We start from the raw sequence: 17,020 nt of genomic DNA, 5'->3' as shown, positions 1-17,020 counted from the left end.
GGCCATAATCCAATGTTTCTTAGGAACATAAACTCTGTTCAAATCCCTTCTGTCCCCTTGGTCCAATATAACTAGACATATGTTTAATGATGTGCGATAAGGGTTGCTCAAAGGGAGGAGAGGAAAAAAAAAAAAAAAAAAGAAGCCTTCCTAACCACCTGTAAGCAACCGGCTATGCAGCGATTACTCTGAAAATATCAGAGAGAGGCTACAGTCATTATTTCTATTAGAAAGGCCAAGACATCATTAGAGAGCTGCCCATCTAAATTAGCTCAGCAGCACTGTACAAACTGTTAAGTAATACTAAAGTGCAGACTTTTAGAAAAGGACAAAATAATATATTTTTTGAGCTTCCTTCTAAGAAACAATATGCGTGATGCTAGCAATAAGGAACATAAAACTGTTTCTGGATGAGGAAACTATTGAACATTACTGTTTATGTCCTTTGGGCTAAATTGTTTTGGAATACATTTCTGTCTTGTTTATATTTCAACAGAATCTCTCCTGTTCATCTCACCTACTCAGATGCAAATCCACTTAATACAGAATCTAACCAAGATTTATTGTTAATGTATTAAGCATTGCTAGTTAAATATTATTCAAATGTAAATATTCCTGGTATTCCTTCTCAGCAGTGAAGAAGCAGTTTCTTCCTGTGTGTATCAAATGAAACAAAATACATCTCACCAGACTGGAAGCGTCTTGAATTTTATGAAAAAACTACCATTTGAATTGTGTTTAGAAAGCAAAAACTGGTTTGCTCACGCATTGATAGCAGAGGATTAAGAAACACTAGTCACTACATGACCACCTCCAGCCAAGCTGAGTTACCAGTAAGTTGTTGTATTCAGCTCTAAGGTTCTCCACTTCCCCCAAATGATCTTGTTGTGAGGCTGTGCTATTACCCTTCTTTAGTGACCCTGTATTGCTGTACTTTGGTGTGGCAGTGCTTCACAGCGTAGTTCTTCTCCAAACCTCTGCATCTTCAAAAATTGTCCACTCCACCGCCTGCCTCCTTTATGATCCAGAGGAATCATCCTGCTCCTTATTCTCACCTCCACTGTGCTGCACTAACCTATTAGCATGGGGGGTATTTCTGCAATAAAGGCCTCATTTGTTCTGCCTCCCATTAGGCACAATCAGATGAACTCCAATTTGAGCCACACGCTCCACAGGATCCACATGTCTCTCTGGGGCTATAAGCTGGTTATCTCATTGATTTTGAAGACAATTTTGAGTTATTCTATTACTATCATCATTTCCATCATGATGTAGTTGGACCTGGTGCTACACAGGCATATTATAGAAAAAAAAGGGAACATTGTTACAAGTATCTAAATCCTGTCAACTTTCCATACAAATTCTGCTCCTGTTTGTCTTTTGAAAACAAAACCATACCATTATCAACAGCACCCAACTCCACTTTTGAAAAGAGATTTACGCACCAGTAAAAGTCAGTGGACCTCAGTGACACCAGGGAGTCCTCACTAAAGGTGGAGGTGTGACTGAAAATACAGTGAATTTCAGGTAAAAAAAGAAAAAAGGAACAATAGCATTATAATGAGTAGGGCTCAATGCTAAAAGCAGGATGTGGATGCCTGTGTGGTGGACTTCAGTATTCTAGTTGTTTCATCCTCTGCTTTTCCACTTTTGATATTTATGCGTTATGATGTTACCTTTTATTATAAGATAAGAATTTTCTCAGACTCCCAGTCTCACACAGGGCAATGGGAAAACATGAAGAGGAACAGAATTAAGATCACACTGGCTGCACAGTATTTCTGACATTACCAAACTTTCAAGTACTTCACAGGGTAACCTAAAAAGCCTCCAATTTTTAACCCTGTATTTTATACTATACATACTTTCCTTCAATGTATTAGAATTGATATGCTCTGCAAGAGGACTGTATTTTCCAATCCCAATTCAAATTTCCTCTTACCAGAGAGAGCTTTAAAGGATATGTCAATATACTCATTGGTGGTACAATGGCTACTCACTTTCCTCTGCTTCTCATTTTTGCACACTGGGAATGTACTATCTTTTATAACGTGAAATGGAAAGCCTCATGACTTTTCTAAAGTGCATTTCTAACATATGTATGTCTAGGAAGCCTAGGGTTCAATAACGGAATATCTCTAGAGAAACGTATTTATGCAGCTAGAGTCTGCCTGCCATAGCAAAGCCCTTACCGTTGCTCTAAAATTCATCAACAGTGAATGGTCAAGTCACTTTTCAAGACGTTTTGGCAAGCAACGTCTGAGGGCATAGTTTCAGGGTTGCTTTACGGTAAGGCAAACACAGGCTGAAGGGAATAGGGACTGTTCAATTGTCTCACTCATTCCCACACTACCTCTCTCCTGACCAGACCAAGGAAAGATCTGCATGGGAACTAATCCAAAGGAAACAGAAGAATCTTTTTTCAGCTGGATCAGTCCCCTGATCTAGTTTACCATGCAACCACATCAATGCCACTGCAAGCTCAGAAGAGCAGGTGAGACCAGGAGAGAAAAGTAGCCTCACACCATTTGGTGGCAGCTCACAATTAGGATGATTTAAAATGACTTTAAACCTCAATTCCAGAGACAAAGAAATGGATCCTCATTAGTGGGGACATTACAGGCCCTTGCCTTTCCAACAGGTAACTCACCGAGACCCCTGGTGTCACGACACAGCAGCACTCATTGTGGAGGCCATGAGCTGGGAACCACTGCTCTCAGAAGCAAAGATCACCTGAAAACAGAAGAGAAAGGAAGAGTTTCACCAGCAAGAATGTACAGCCCAGCCAAGCTGCCACCCCTCCCTCTGGCACATCCAGCCACAGAAGAAGAGGAATAAAAACTTGCTCCGAACAGCTGACAAGGGGGAGCCTTTGCTCAAACTGGCAAGATTTGTCAGCACTGGAAAAGCCACAGTCAGATTGGAATAGCTTGAAGATGTCTGCTACACGTGAATGTATGGAGGGGAAATAGCTCAGACCTGCTTCAGCACTCCCACATTCGAGCTAGCTGGATTCCCATGAGCTCATCTGTGCTCTGAGGAGCTGGCACAAAGCTCATACAAGTAAACTCCCCTTCTCTGCAACCATTTCTCTTCAAAGGCTTACCTTCCCCTCACTTACAAGCCCAACTCTTCTGCCCACCCCCTGCACTGCATATATACACCCTCCTCCGCAGCCAGACAGCCTGACTAGCTATAAATAAAAACACCAAGTACCAGGTAAAGCAAGGCAATTGCTCAGTCACATCAAGGGGAAAACCAGGCAGATTTCAGAAGAAGGAAAAAGCACTGCCTACTGTTCTGTCAGCTCCTACTTCACATCATCGTGCTACACTACAGGAAGAAGTGAATCCAACAGAAAACTTTCCCAAGTAAGGCATACTGTAAGTTTGCTCAAGTTAGAGAGGCAGATGTGACACTAGATCCCTCTCACGCTACAGTTATTTCCTATAAGGCCAAAATAGTTCACAGCCTAAGAGCTGATCAGCCACACTTTCAGTTAATGGAGACAACCCTGCATCAATTAATGTTCAGTCACACGTTAAAACAAACATACGTAAGAGCCTGAAAGTTCAGTAATACAAAGAAACTCAGACTCTGAGGCATGGCTCAATGGTAAATTTGAGGTCAGTGCAGAAAGAAAGAGCAGCTACACACCAGCTTCTTCTACCTCACCCACTTTGAACACTGGGGAGGCTGCAAGAACAGTGTGAATCCAGGCAGCCTTCAAACTGTCAGGGCCAAATGCCATCTCTCAGCGCACTCTCAGCTATTTACACAGCTCAGGCAGCACTGCAGTTAAAGTATGACTGCAAACTGAAATCACTACCAGAGGTTTTCTGTGTGATCTCAGCGTATTCTGCTGACCAGATCTGTCCAACCCAAACACAAGAGCTGTTGCGAGGCTCAACTGGTTACACATTGTGAAACCTCTTGCATGTTCCCTTCCCTCCGACATTCTCCCACTATTATCTACTGCAGCTTCACCTTAATAATGTAGCAACACTCTACCATGTAATCTACCCCAACAAAACCAAACTACAAAGCTAGTCCCAAACAATGGAGCTACATTCTCCACCCAGTCCAGCCAAATCAAACAATGAAATCATCAACGTGATAGACCATCCTTATCTAGCTAAGTCACACCTGCAGACAGAAGCTGAAGCAAACACCTATCCCAACAAGCTGCTTCATCCAGTAAAACCTACCACAGCAGCAGAATCATCCCTGAATCCAATTACCCAGTTAGATCTTCTCTTCCCTCTCCTCCACCCCACCCAGCAAAACAATAGGGGGCTAAACCCTGCCAGTGCCAGTACTGACACACCTCTATCAAAGCAGTGACAAGATCACCTTTTCCCTTGAAAGGGAAAACATACGAACACCAGACATGCATCAGAATGGGGAGAATCTATCACAGAAAACTGTCAGAGCTCTGTCCCTTGAAACATTCAAGTTCTGCTTGGCACGGCGCTGGAGAGAGACGGCTTTACACAACAAAGTTCATGGCTGAAAGGGGGAAGACAACTGATGGGACACGAACCACCTTCAAGGCTACACACACAAGTTATCGCAACGTAATTCCATGCCCCGATTTACTATCATTGCTGCCCATCTGCACACTCCTAGCCCACAGTTAGTGCAAGACCACTTGCTCCTCAGTGAATTTAAGAGCAAAAGGGTGAGAGTATGTACACAAGCAGTGACCACAGAGTAACTAACACGACACAAATCCACATTGCAGCTTACCTTTTGGTAACTTATTCACGAACCATCCCTTTACTTCTATGAACTAGCCACCATACTACTGTAGTGTAAAGAAAAGTTAAAAAAAAAAGTTCAAAACAGTTTATTCCTTCTTTTTCCCTTTAAACTGCAGAAGTGGTGCTTCAGTACCACCAAAAGTGGCAAGTGGGCAGACACTTGGAGGTGTACAGTGTTATGGCTGCTTCAGCAGGAAGAGCTGCAGTTATCACTGATACACTTCAGTCTTTTCTCCCTCTTTGAGAAGGAGAATGTGGAGAGATGAAATAAAGGCATACCAAGTAGATAAAAGTATCAAACTTGTGGCCTGACTGTGACACAAAGCATTAAAGGCAAGAAACCTCTTTCTATGCATACAAGAAACAGCACGCTTCTTTTTTCCATGGCCTTTCTGAGACTGTCAATCTGTGCTGGACTGAAGGTGGCAAGAGCCCAAAATCAGCATGGAAAAAGAAACCTGCTGCTACAGAAAACAAATGATGACTTTGAACACAAGCTGAGCTGGCACCCTGAATTCCAGCTGTGGTAGTGGAGTAGGAGAGAAAGGAGAGAGAGAGCGGAGTAGCAGACTGCTCTGCAAAGAGCTGTGGCATCAGGAGGGATCAAGAATGGCAGCTCCGGCAGCAGGAGCTGTTTGAGCAACTGCTCGTCCTGACAGCCACCAGGAAGCAAAGGGCTGCACGCGCATCCATCAGTGTGACCCGAGAGGCGGGGTAAAGCAATGAATCAACTGACGCGCTCCTTCAGCACAATTTTCCTGGGATGGGCTCATCCTATTCCTCTGACCCTCATTCGGCCACGTAAGAGGGAGAACAGCTGCACTGGCAAAAGGTGACTCCACTACACCCGTAACACACTGAGAGCCACCGCCGGCTTTCACCATGCACTGCACTTTTCAGTTTTGTTAATATTTGCTTATTTCATACACTTGCAGCTGAACTGCCCATGTTACTTTTTTATAAGCTGTTGTTTAATAAAGTATTTGGTTGCACACCTCATTGATAAGAGCACAACCGTGAAACAAGGAGGAGGCAGGAAATGTTATCCACTGCCTTTACTGAACTGTCTGACTCCCTTAAGATCGCCTAAAAGTAAAAGCAAATAGATAAATTGACATGAATAATCTAACACCACACAAATCTCCCCAGGACGCTTAAGGGTATGGGGACACAGGACACTTTAATCCTTTGAACCAGCCCCACTCTCTCGATATGGCCATTACTAACTAGGCCTTTAAACCTGACTCCAACTCTTGGCAAAAACCGTTCTCCTCATCCTTTCCCATGATTGCAATATAAAGCATGTTGTAGTAATACAACTAGTGTTGGGCCCATCAGCACCTGAATGGGTTTGCAGAAAACGCCACCTTGTCTTCAGCTGGCCAAGTGTGTGCTGGACCCAGGAAAGCAACTTCAATCAGCTTAAGCCTATCCAAGTCTAGCCCTTCCAGACCTCATTAGCACTTGTGATGATCCAGCTGAAAAATAACTCTAGAACAGATAAGATTGATTTTCAGTAGATGGGCTTCCTGTTTCAGCCAACCAGATGGCCACACGCTCATCGGTACTGGCACAAGGGAGGCACCAGTGACTGACGGCACAGACTCGGACAGGCTTAAGCCAGTTGTTCAAATACACCTGCAACCTTTCCCTGCCCTGTTCCCCTTGCCTACGTTCTTAAGCAAGGGCAGAAAATACAGTGAGTACCTGAAGAATAACTGGGGCTAAAGACACAGTGTCAATACACATACTATCTAAACACAACCTTTCTTGTCCAGTAGCTAGCCTGACTACCTACTGTCCTGGCAGTGTTTGCAAACCTCATCCTCTGATCAAACCCTCATCGACTGCACAGGAGCCTTTTAGCTGACATGCTCATCTGCTCCTTCTGCCAGAAAGACAACGACCACATACAGCATAGGGACCATATTCTGCTTAAAATAGCTGCTGATTTGGGGGAACTAGCAAGTTCTGTCATTTCCTGGTAAGCAACAAATGCCATTTGCATGATTTGTATAAATCAATTTCTCAGCACCAATGGCTGACTTGTTAATACTGAGCTGATTAGTTAACAACTTGCAGCCAGGACTAGTCACCAGTTTCTAAAATGTCCTAACTTATCCTGGAACAGTATAAACTTTGCTACGCGTACATCTTGGCAACAAAAAAGATGCCATACACAAGGTTCTCAGTTTCCCAAAATCAAGAATTCCTCCTCATGTAGAAATCAGAGAAGTGACTATTCATGCCAAGTCTGCACAACATTATCTCTTTGCTTATATTCTTGTACCAGAAGTGACTCAATCAAGAGAGGAATCCAGAACTTATACGTCACCTAAATTCATTTTGCTACATCAACATGGGGCCTACACAATCTTCACCACGCTCATTACAGCCTCCACAGTGACATAAGAGGCTGATAGAATAGCTCTCCTCATGTATGTGGTCTGTATTTGCCTCTCCACTAACCTTTAAACATGGGCAGGTCATTTCCCAGAACCACTTCCATTCCTTGAAAGTCATCCAAGGCACAGAGAAAGGGGATGAGCAAAGAGAGGCACACTTAAAAGAAAATTAACATCTTGATGACCTATTTATGGAGAAAGATCAGGCAAAACCCCATGCCATTACAAGGAAGAGAAGTTCCTTGACTGGCTCAGATTAACGTAAAAATTTAGAAACATGGCATAAACTGCCCAGAAACTGTAAGAACAAGCTCAGTTATCCCTGTGTAAATGTGGTCTGTGTGATCATACAAATGAAACTCAAATGAGCCTGGCTGTGTCTGCCCATCCATATACCTTGGGTAGGACAGAGTCTAGAGAGTCTCCCCCACACTTTTCCCTCCAGCTCCTACCACCACATACATGTAGACATTTTCCTGAAGTCCATTCAAAACAGAGATGGTCACAGAAAGTCCAACCTGTTGCTCTCCATCCTTAAACAGTGCATTTAAGACAGCCACTGACAGTGCACAATGTAAACCCAACAGCTCAGAGAAAGGACTGTTCTGTGACACTTCCAGTGTTACCATCCCCTGCTCTCATACATCAGTATCTGCACGAACTATGACTATTCTCTTCTTTCCTTCTTCCAACAAGCACAAGGATAACGAACAGTAACCATGATGTAAAGGCTGTTTAAGTAGTTATTAATTCTGGATATGTACAAAACTATTCTAAAATACCCTTTTGCAATAGACATTGTACATTTTCAAGAGCATGTTGTCCACTAAACTCATAACCACCATCTAAAGATTTGTCAGTAGCACTTTTTGTAAAGAAAGACTAAGTGTCTGTTTTATTTTGTTTTGGTTTTTTTGGGGGGTGCATCTAGCAATACTTCAGTATGTTAATAATACAGTGAGGAAGAATAACTCTCCTAGACAGTTTCTGATTTTGCACAGCTTTCCACAGCTCCTTCTATACAGCAACGGAGGAGACAGACACTTACAGAGACTGGTGAGCAAATTCAAGGTGTATTCAGACATCTGAAGCTTCGTTCAATTTCCCAACTGGTACTATGCATAAAATCATGAACTCCTCAGTCTGCCTCAGACTAGAACACGGTCTCTTGGCAAACTCTGACATAGTTCCAGAAATCTACTGGGGAGAAAAAACAAAGCCTAAGATACAACTATCTGTGTCTCTACAAGAACACTATGAATGTTTCCTGTTGTTGCTAGCACCATTTCAGCTTCACCAATGTTAGCAACATTTGCAGCTATAGGTCAGCCAGGGGGTTCTTGGGGCGTTACACTGTCGCGTAACCCTTAATGTATGTGACATCATGCTAACATCAGTTCAGACTCAGTGTATTCCAATGCAGTGGCCAACATCAGTTCAGCTCCACCCATGTTAGCAATACTGGGAGCAGTCTATGTACATTACAACTGGAGTTTTGGGCACTTGACATGTAGCATCACTTACCTTAGCAGCTGCTTGTCTTGTTCTAGAGTCCCTACTGTTGTTAATGCTGATAAAGATCAAATGCTTTTAGCAATATGGGATTTTTCAAAAATTGTTTTAACAATATTTCCCCAATATAAGAAAGGCTTTTATGGCTTACTACATCATGTTAGCAGTTATCAGACCTAGCATCAGTAAACATTACATGCAGAAGTCCAGGGGGTAATACTGGAGTTTCCATGGGCTGCTTTCATAGTGTCGCCTTCTATCAAAATTTCATCCACTTCTCAGGGAGCAGTTAACACATTTGGAGCTAGGGGTGATCTTTTTCCCCTTACTTCTCTGGGTTTATTTTTTCAAAAGTTTAAATAGCAGCATCAGCATGAACAACAACAGGTAAAAGAAGTCTGTGTAAAGCATGTCAGCAGCCCATTCTTCTAACCCTTGGAAGAAAAAAAAAAAAAAAAAGATGGAAAAACAATGGACAGGAAGACAGGACTGAAGAGACACCAGTTTGTTCTTCAATATATAGTAACTCCACAATGTTTAAGCAGAAAGCTTGGGAGAAATAAGCCACCTATCAGTTCAGCAAGGAAAGATGCAAGTTCTTTTTCTATTTATTTCAGTATCCCTTCTCTAGGTTTCCAGAATGAAAGATATGAAACAGTCCTCAGGCATAACACCTCGGGCTGCAATCCTGTCAGTTTTCATAAACTAAATGGAGCTGGGATGGGTCAGTACAGGACAGACTTTCTCCAAGGAAAACCTAGTGCTACAGCAAGTAGTAATTCCCCAGGATGCTGTAAGAGGACATCACACACGACGACTTTCAGAATTGCTGGGGGCGATCCACACACCTTCCCTTCGTGTTAACCTTCACTTAACAGATACCTGGTCTCTCTCTCTTATCCCACATGAGCAGTTTTACAAGGCTCCCCTAAACATCACTACCTTCCAGCACCGCCTGCTACACCAGTTTTCATTCAGTACTGTCACCACCAGACATCCCTCTGCTCTTCTCCCTTACACGAGTCCTCCTGCAGTTTTATAACACACTCACACTTGGGGAAGTCAGCAAGGCAAAGCAGGAGGGACAGAGTCAAAGAATTACTACAGTTTATGTAGCTTACAATAGTTCCACCAGTGGGTAAGGTGTGTCAAGGGGTACGTGTTCCTGGTGAGTTGAACTTCTCACTCCTTTGCTTTTAGACACAAGTGAGGCATGTTGTACGTATCACAACCTTAGGTGACACAGTAAAGTGCTTCTGTATACTGTTTCCCAGGTGTTAAATATAGGATTTTCAACAGAGCAATGACTCTACTGAGGAGTAAGGAACTTCAAAGAACTCTAGAAAGCAAATGGTGCATGTACACAGTACTCTGAGATGCGACATGATTATATCAAAGCTGCTGGGATGAAAAACTGACATTTGATAAACAACATGAGGTCACCTAAAAGATCTCAAAGCACTGCATGTAAAAATTTTACTTTGACAGGAAATTAAGCAATTCTATAATCAGGTCTATTATCGAATCCACCCCTTTGGCAAGATCTTATAAGAGTATGAAGTACATGCAATTCCAATTGCTGCAAAATCCTCCCTCATTCAACACAAGATGTACATGTGTAGTATTTTTCTAGTTAGTCACACATGTACAGCAAAGCTTAAAGTACTTCAAAGTATTTACTGTACTATATAAACATAGTGCTATTTTCAAAGACTCATAACTGTCAAATCAAAACTAGCTTTCACAAGAGCATTCAGAAGCATTTCTCCTGGATGGTGGCTATTTGCCTGACAGTTTCAACTCTCTATCCCCAGCCACAAGAAGGTTAACTTTTTTTTATTCTGTCTCTTAAAAAAAAAAAAAAAAAAAAAAAGAGAGAGACAGGAGAAAGCATTTTCTTGCTAACAAGCTGTCAAGCCATTTTGGCCTTAAGTTCTTTACTCTCTTCTCATCCATACATATAAAACGTCATGGAAAATTTCAGTTCTACTGGTGAAAGTTCTGCGAAGAGTTCCTCCATACATAAGATTGCCTAAACTCTTCATAGTAGAAGCTCTAACTGTAGAAGCTGTGGCTTCTTCACTTTGACAGATTACAGCCTTGTTATATATTACACTGCAAATATATTTCTAATCAATCCTCAAACAAAACCAGTTTGGTACATAGATAAAACATTACCATTTCACAGGCAGAGGAAGAGTGAGACCAAGACACTTAAGTCAGTTTAGCAAAATGCAAGAGCACAACTCTGCACAATATAAGAAAGAGCCTAATGCTTGACCTTTTCACAGTGCTTTTTACAGTGAAACACTAAAACAGGATTTTCCTCAGGTTTTGCATAATTCCACATAGGCTGCAAAGGTGGCAAAGATGGCTTCATGCAACATACACAAGTAGGCACATAGATTTAAAGCAATTTGTGGAGCATAAGTAACATAGTCTAGTCAAGAAAACACAGGCATATTAAGAGTCAGGTTCTTTTCTCAGCACTACCACCAGATTCAACCTAACCTGCTTTGAAAGAGCCCGCGGGCCTCAGCCCCACTACCAATAAGGTACAATGGATGTCAGCATCCTCTGTTCAGCAGGCACAAAGGACAACAACAGGGACATGAAGACCATCCAGGTGAAAAGATGGGCCAATAACTCAAAGCTCCCTTGCTCTGCTACTATGCAAACAGCCCCACCAGAAAGTTAAGTAGCAAGAACACAGTGAGAGCCCTTTCCTACGATGCCGAGCACTCATGAAAACAAGACAACCAGTTCTGAGTAATTACAAAGGCTAAGAGCATACAGCAGGTAGCTGTTTGGCTACCTACGCCTGAATCGCACCTGCTCTGAAGCAAATACAGAATAAGGCAAGCTCTCCCTCCACTCTATATGCAGCTAAATTACTGCATACATCACACACTCTTACTTTCTCATAGATCATCACAAAGGAGCACTTAAAATCAGTATTGTTTTCAAGGCTACAGCACCCAATTTTCAGTGAACTCTCAGAGGACATTGCTCCACAACCTTTCAGCCCCACTGTGTTGAAAGAATTATGTCGCTGGTAAACGTGTATTTTCCATTTTACTTCCTTCAAAAGCATCTCATTGATTCTGCCTGAGCTTTACAAACAAACAGACAAATAAAAACCACACCTCACTGTTCCACTTTCCATCTCCATTCCCTGTTCCACAAGCTCCTTCTCAGAGGCCAGACAAGGAACAGCTTACCTCTGCTATTAAGTTTGTCTGAAAAAAAGGGAACTCCCTGCACATTTAGCTACCCTAAAGAGATAACACTTACTCTTCAGGTATAGTAATCTGCAAATTTTTAACAGTCTTTAAAATACACTCAATGAGTGTTGTCAAAATAGACCAAAAACAGTGCTGAGATCTGACTCTGCTGAAGAGCAGGTAGGAACAACCCATAGATGTGGGAGTAAGACAAATGAAAAAACTCAGGTAGCTGCAGTTCACTTTTCACCATAGTCACAGGTTAGTATCTCAAAACAGACTTCAGGATGGGTCACCAGGATCAGACCGGAAGTCCATGCAGTTTAATGGCACATCTCAAACACCGGTCTCAATCAAGTTTTTGGAGAAGTGTGAGAACCCCTCAGTAAACCCAGGCAAAACAAGTTACCCCCTCCCTCTCTTTTCCCAATATAGAAGCACATCTGTTACAGCAAAATAAAATAAAGGTTTAGACCACAGGGTTAATATCTCTTCCAAAATTTCTACTGTCTCTGATTATGATAATTGAATATTTTTCATATTCCTACAGACATCTGATCCTTTTTAACTCTTGTTGAATTCTTGCTCCTGATGATTCTCACAGCCTGAGTTTCACTGCTTAATTGCAACCATCCTAAATATTCTATCATCAATTTATACTATATGCTCCATATCATCAGACAGTCTTGAAGCAGTGGAAATATTTCCATAGCTAAACTTACAACCACACTCCTCTCTTTGCCCTTTTTAAAGCTGCTTAAAAAGGGTTTCTCTTTTTTTGCATTGCATATATGTTCAGTCATGAGAAGCATTTTTGGCAAAAAGAATGAGGTAAATTGAAGGAATGTTCTCAAGCTAGGGAAGCTGTAACAAATAGGTGTAAATAACATTTAGCAAGTTTAGCAGACTCTTATGGGTGTAGTTAGAAGAACATTTCTTTTGGCAGCAAAGCCGGCTTAAAAAACTGCTGCTACCAATATTTACTTCCACCCGTGCACCACACTGTTTGATGTGCTGGTACAACTGCTTGCACGGCCAAACAGTGAACTAGTTTGGCAAACTGATCCAGGCTAAATATAACCATTTTTTGCCAAGCTACTTACAACCCAGATCGGTTCCTTGATCCATTTCAGCATACAGCTGCTCAAGCAGCAGTGCTAGCACAAATGGAAGGCTGGTGTAGAATCAAAGGGGGCAAGCGCTGAGGACTTCTCAAAAGCCAACTCTGCCACCAGAAAAAATGCTCACAGACCAGCCTATGAACAGAGAAAGGCTAGGCGTATATGTAAAAATATAGTCGCAAAATACAACCCCACTTTTTCAAAAAGTATGAACAATGCTCATTTTAAGGTCAGTATCAGAACAGTTCATTTGGATTCAGCACACATTGAAACATCACCTTATGTTTTGTTATCAAGTTAACTAGTGTTTTTAAGACTCCGTGTGGTCTTAAATGCAATTCTTCAGATATTTCTCAAGATTTTTTTTTTTTGCTTATGTTTTTAAAGATTAGCTGGAAGCCCTAACTATGAACAAGTAAGGACCCCGTTCTTCTGTGTTTGTACAGTCCCTAACACGATCAAGGTCCAGCTCCAAAACAGTTAAACTTTTAAATCGGACAAAAACTGACAGACAAGTAAAAGCATAGGAGGAAGCTATTTTAAATATGATAGGCACAGCAGCACTCAGACAAAAATTCAGTGATCAAATCTCCTTCCATTCACAACTTGCTCTGAAAGCCTGGGCTAACACCTTCATTTGCCAGCAGGAACACTCCAGGGAGACTCCAGAAGAGCTTGTAAGCAGGAAATCCAAGCCCATAGAAAAATCTTGCTGGTTTCTGGAAAGGACTTCGTATCTATGTAAACAGACCACAGACCTTACTGGGGCACACAGATTTCTCTGAAGTCCAAGGCCATGCAAACCAGACAGAGGGATTTTAAGGCAGCTGTCTGTATTGCTCTTAAGAAATTCTGGTAAACTTCTAGAAAGTGAAAGAGACCAAACCATGTTAGGTAACACAGCTGACATTTAGGATGTGAATTAGTTTGAATACTCACTTGAGTGCAAATTGCCCCATAGGCTAAAAATAAAGCCCCCCCCCCTTGACTTTATAAAAGCAAAATTCCTAAGCCATACACAGTTTGTAATGCAACAGAATTGACATGGCATATGAGGAACTCAAGAGGAAAAAAATCTAGAAATAAGTACATAGAAATAGGTATGGAAAGTCAACATATTACAGAGTAGTAAGTCTTTGAATAGCTAAGAAATATGGATCAAAGGTATTCCATTCTTATCCACCTCAAACACAAAAACTGTCCACAAAAGCAGTTGCATATGAATATTTTAGCCTTGTGGCTTATAGTCACCTCAGCTTCTATATTTGGATATTTAGTGACAAATGTAGTTTCTTTGGCTGTGGACTAACCCTAACTGAAAGCAATCCAAGTGCATGAGCTTTAAAGATGAAATGCAGCGTGGGGAAGGGGGGGGGGGGCAGAGGAAGAGTCCACACCCTTTGTTTTCATAATATACAGAAGAGGTCTACAAAGTTTCTGGTTGTATGAATAGAAAGCTATTTATTTCCTTTCACATTAAAATTCAGGTCTTGCCTAGCTCCAAAGACTGTGTGGACTGATGAACAAATTAAGAGATCACAAGAGCTGAAAGCGAACACTCCCCCCCCCCCCAAAATAAAAATAAAATGCAAGAAACTCCGACACACATGTGCCTACCCCACAAAAAGATGGTAACAGTGGCATTGTCATATTCTAGCAATCTCCCTCACACCGCAGCAGATCACAGCAGTTTCTGCCAGAACCTCCTCACTGCATCTATGAACTAAATAATTTACATGGGGAAAACTATGCCGGTAAGTTCACAACAGAACTTTTACCAAACATTGCCAAAAACAAGTACATATATGCACACACGAAAAACAGAAAGAATTTCTAATGCTAACCTGATCGAAGATGAGCAGCTGAATGGGAAGAAGACTTAGACAAAAAGTTGTTTAGGGTTTTTTTTTTTTTTTGGTTGGTTTTGTTCACACTTATTTAACGTTAATGATTGATTAACATTTTGGATAAAGGAGGTCTTTGTTAGTGATTCAGCATCTCCACCCCTTCAATTAAGGTGTTAAGAGTTCACAACAGTGCAGTGAGACCCAAGATCCCCAGTCCCCTTTCCACAAAGGGAAAAAAAAAAAATCACTGGGAAAATTGTGAATCTCAAAACTGACATCCTTGCTAACTCCAACTGAAAAAGAAAGCTGCCTTTCTTTTGTTGTTTGAGGTGGGGCCAGCATGGGAGACAGGGAGAGAATATGAGCCCTTGAGCCATTTTTATGCTCTGAGGAAGAAAAAGGGACACATTCATTAAAAATAATCTCTTTGGAGATCACTTAAAAAAAAACAGAGCCATCATGCCAACTTGTCCAAAATGGCTATAATATCTCATCATACCAACTCCTATGATATCCAGTAGAAAGCAGAGCAGTCTACTATGGGATATGGATACATGTGCACTTCTGCTAGTACAGCTCTGCTGCAAGCATAGGATGAGCGGAAAACAACTGTTAGCCCTTACTCAGCTTCACCAGTTCAACATCTGTAACACCCTGCTGTAGACAGAGATCAGGCATTACAGCCTGAATATAAAGCAGGATGGAGGTAAACAAAAAGAAGACAGAAATAAAGCCATTTAAGTAGGTTAATTCTTTCATTCCATACATACTTTTTATTTGATTCCATGTTGTGCATTGCCTACCTTTCCAACACTTGCTTTTGTAATACTTTGAGCAATCACTGACGCAATTTTTTTTTTCAAATAAAATACAAAAAAAAAAAAATCAGCTCTTTTCTGCTTTTAAAGAGTGATACATTCAAGGATGCTTCACAGTATCGTAAAATGTCTGTATGGGCTTTTCACAGAGCAACATTAGTTAGAATACTTCCAAGGAAAATAAAAACATTACTGGAACTCGCCCTCTGTTCTCCCTCAAAACTGCAAGGAAATTTTAATACAGAACTGTCTCCCCCCTTCCTCCAACCCTTTTTTGACAGTGGAGTGAGTAGTCACCAACAGCAAAGCTTAATGAGGCAAACTTGACTCAGCACACCTTTCTTTTCCTCTCTCTGTCCCAAAGTCAGTGAGATTAACAAATGCCCAAACTAAGCAGAAGCCATTACTCTTCAAGACAAGGGCTGCAAGATTTGATGCTCCTCTCCCAGAAAGTAAGGCTTCTTGGCTATTTCTAGACCAGTTCTGGACTCCAAGTTAGGCTTGGCCTCTGCAGAATAAAAGTATCTTCCCTTTCACATTGGTGAACTTTGAATTTTTCCACAATCAACTCTCTACCGTCATTTATTATTTCATACTTTTTTTCTTCACCCCACACCAATTTCCTGACTGATTTCTCATTTTGTTTACTATCAAACTACGAACCATGCAATCATCCCAACCTTAATATTTTATGCCCAAATAATAACCCACCATTGATTGTCACATCCTTTCCTATCTTCACCAGTAACTCCAAAATCTGATTCTTCCCATCTGCGTCCTCATGGTTTGTCTTTCCTCAAAAAGTAACATTCACCTTTCACATCCCAAATACTCAGTCCTCAGAGACCTTTTTACTCCCATCATCTTATCACCTACACAGGGGCCTCATGGACAGACAGCTCGAAAATGCAGAGATATTAGATGCTCTTTCATCCTAGAAGTGTAGCCTTGCCTCCTGCACATATTCAGCTGTCCCATCAGTTCCCTAAACATCTGGGATCTCCAGCTCTCTCACCCCACTGACACAGCCTCCCATTAATCCCTCTGCAGTAGGACAGGACAGGGCACAAACTTCCTGTAATGCATACATGTGTCTCTTCTCTACCTAGCAGAAACACTTCCAAATAAACCCATTTCCCCTCCCCACACACTATCCTTGCCTGGCCAGATATTTCTCTGTCCCATGATCCCTACGTACAAGATCCCATCCCACACTCCTGCTATCCCACAAACCCCACTTGCACAACTATTGCACATAGCAGCTCCTCACTACATGCAGAGTTTCCTGGTACTCTTGCTCCCACTCCATCCCAGTTCTGGACACCCACAT

This window comes from Apteryx rowi, unplaced genomic scaffold (genome assembly GCF_003343035.1).
Source record: "Apteryx rowi isolate R43461 unplaced genomic scaffold, aptRow1 scaffold_60, whole genome shotgun sequence".
NCBI classification, from domain to species: domain Eukaryota; kingdom Metazoa; phylum Chordata; class Aves; order Apterygiformes; family Apterygidae; genus Apteryx; species Apteryx rowi.
The sequence above is the reverse complement of the archived record's forward strand: the minus strand, read 5'-3'. Positions refer to the sequence as shown.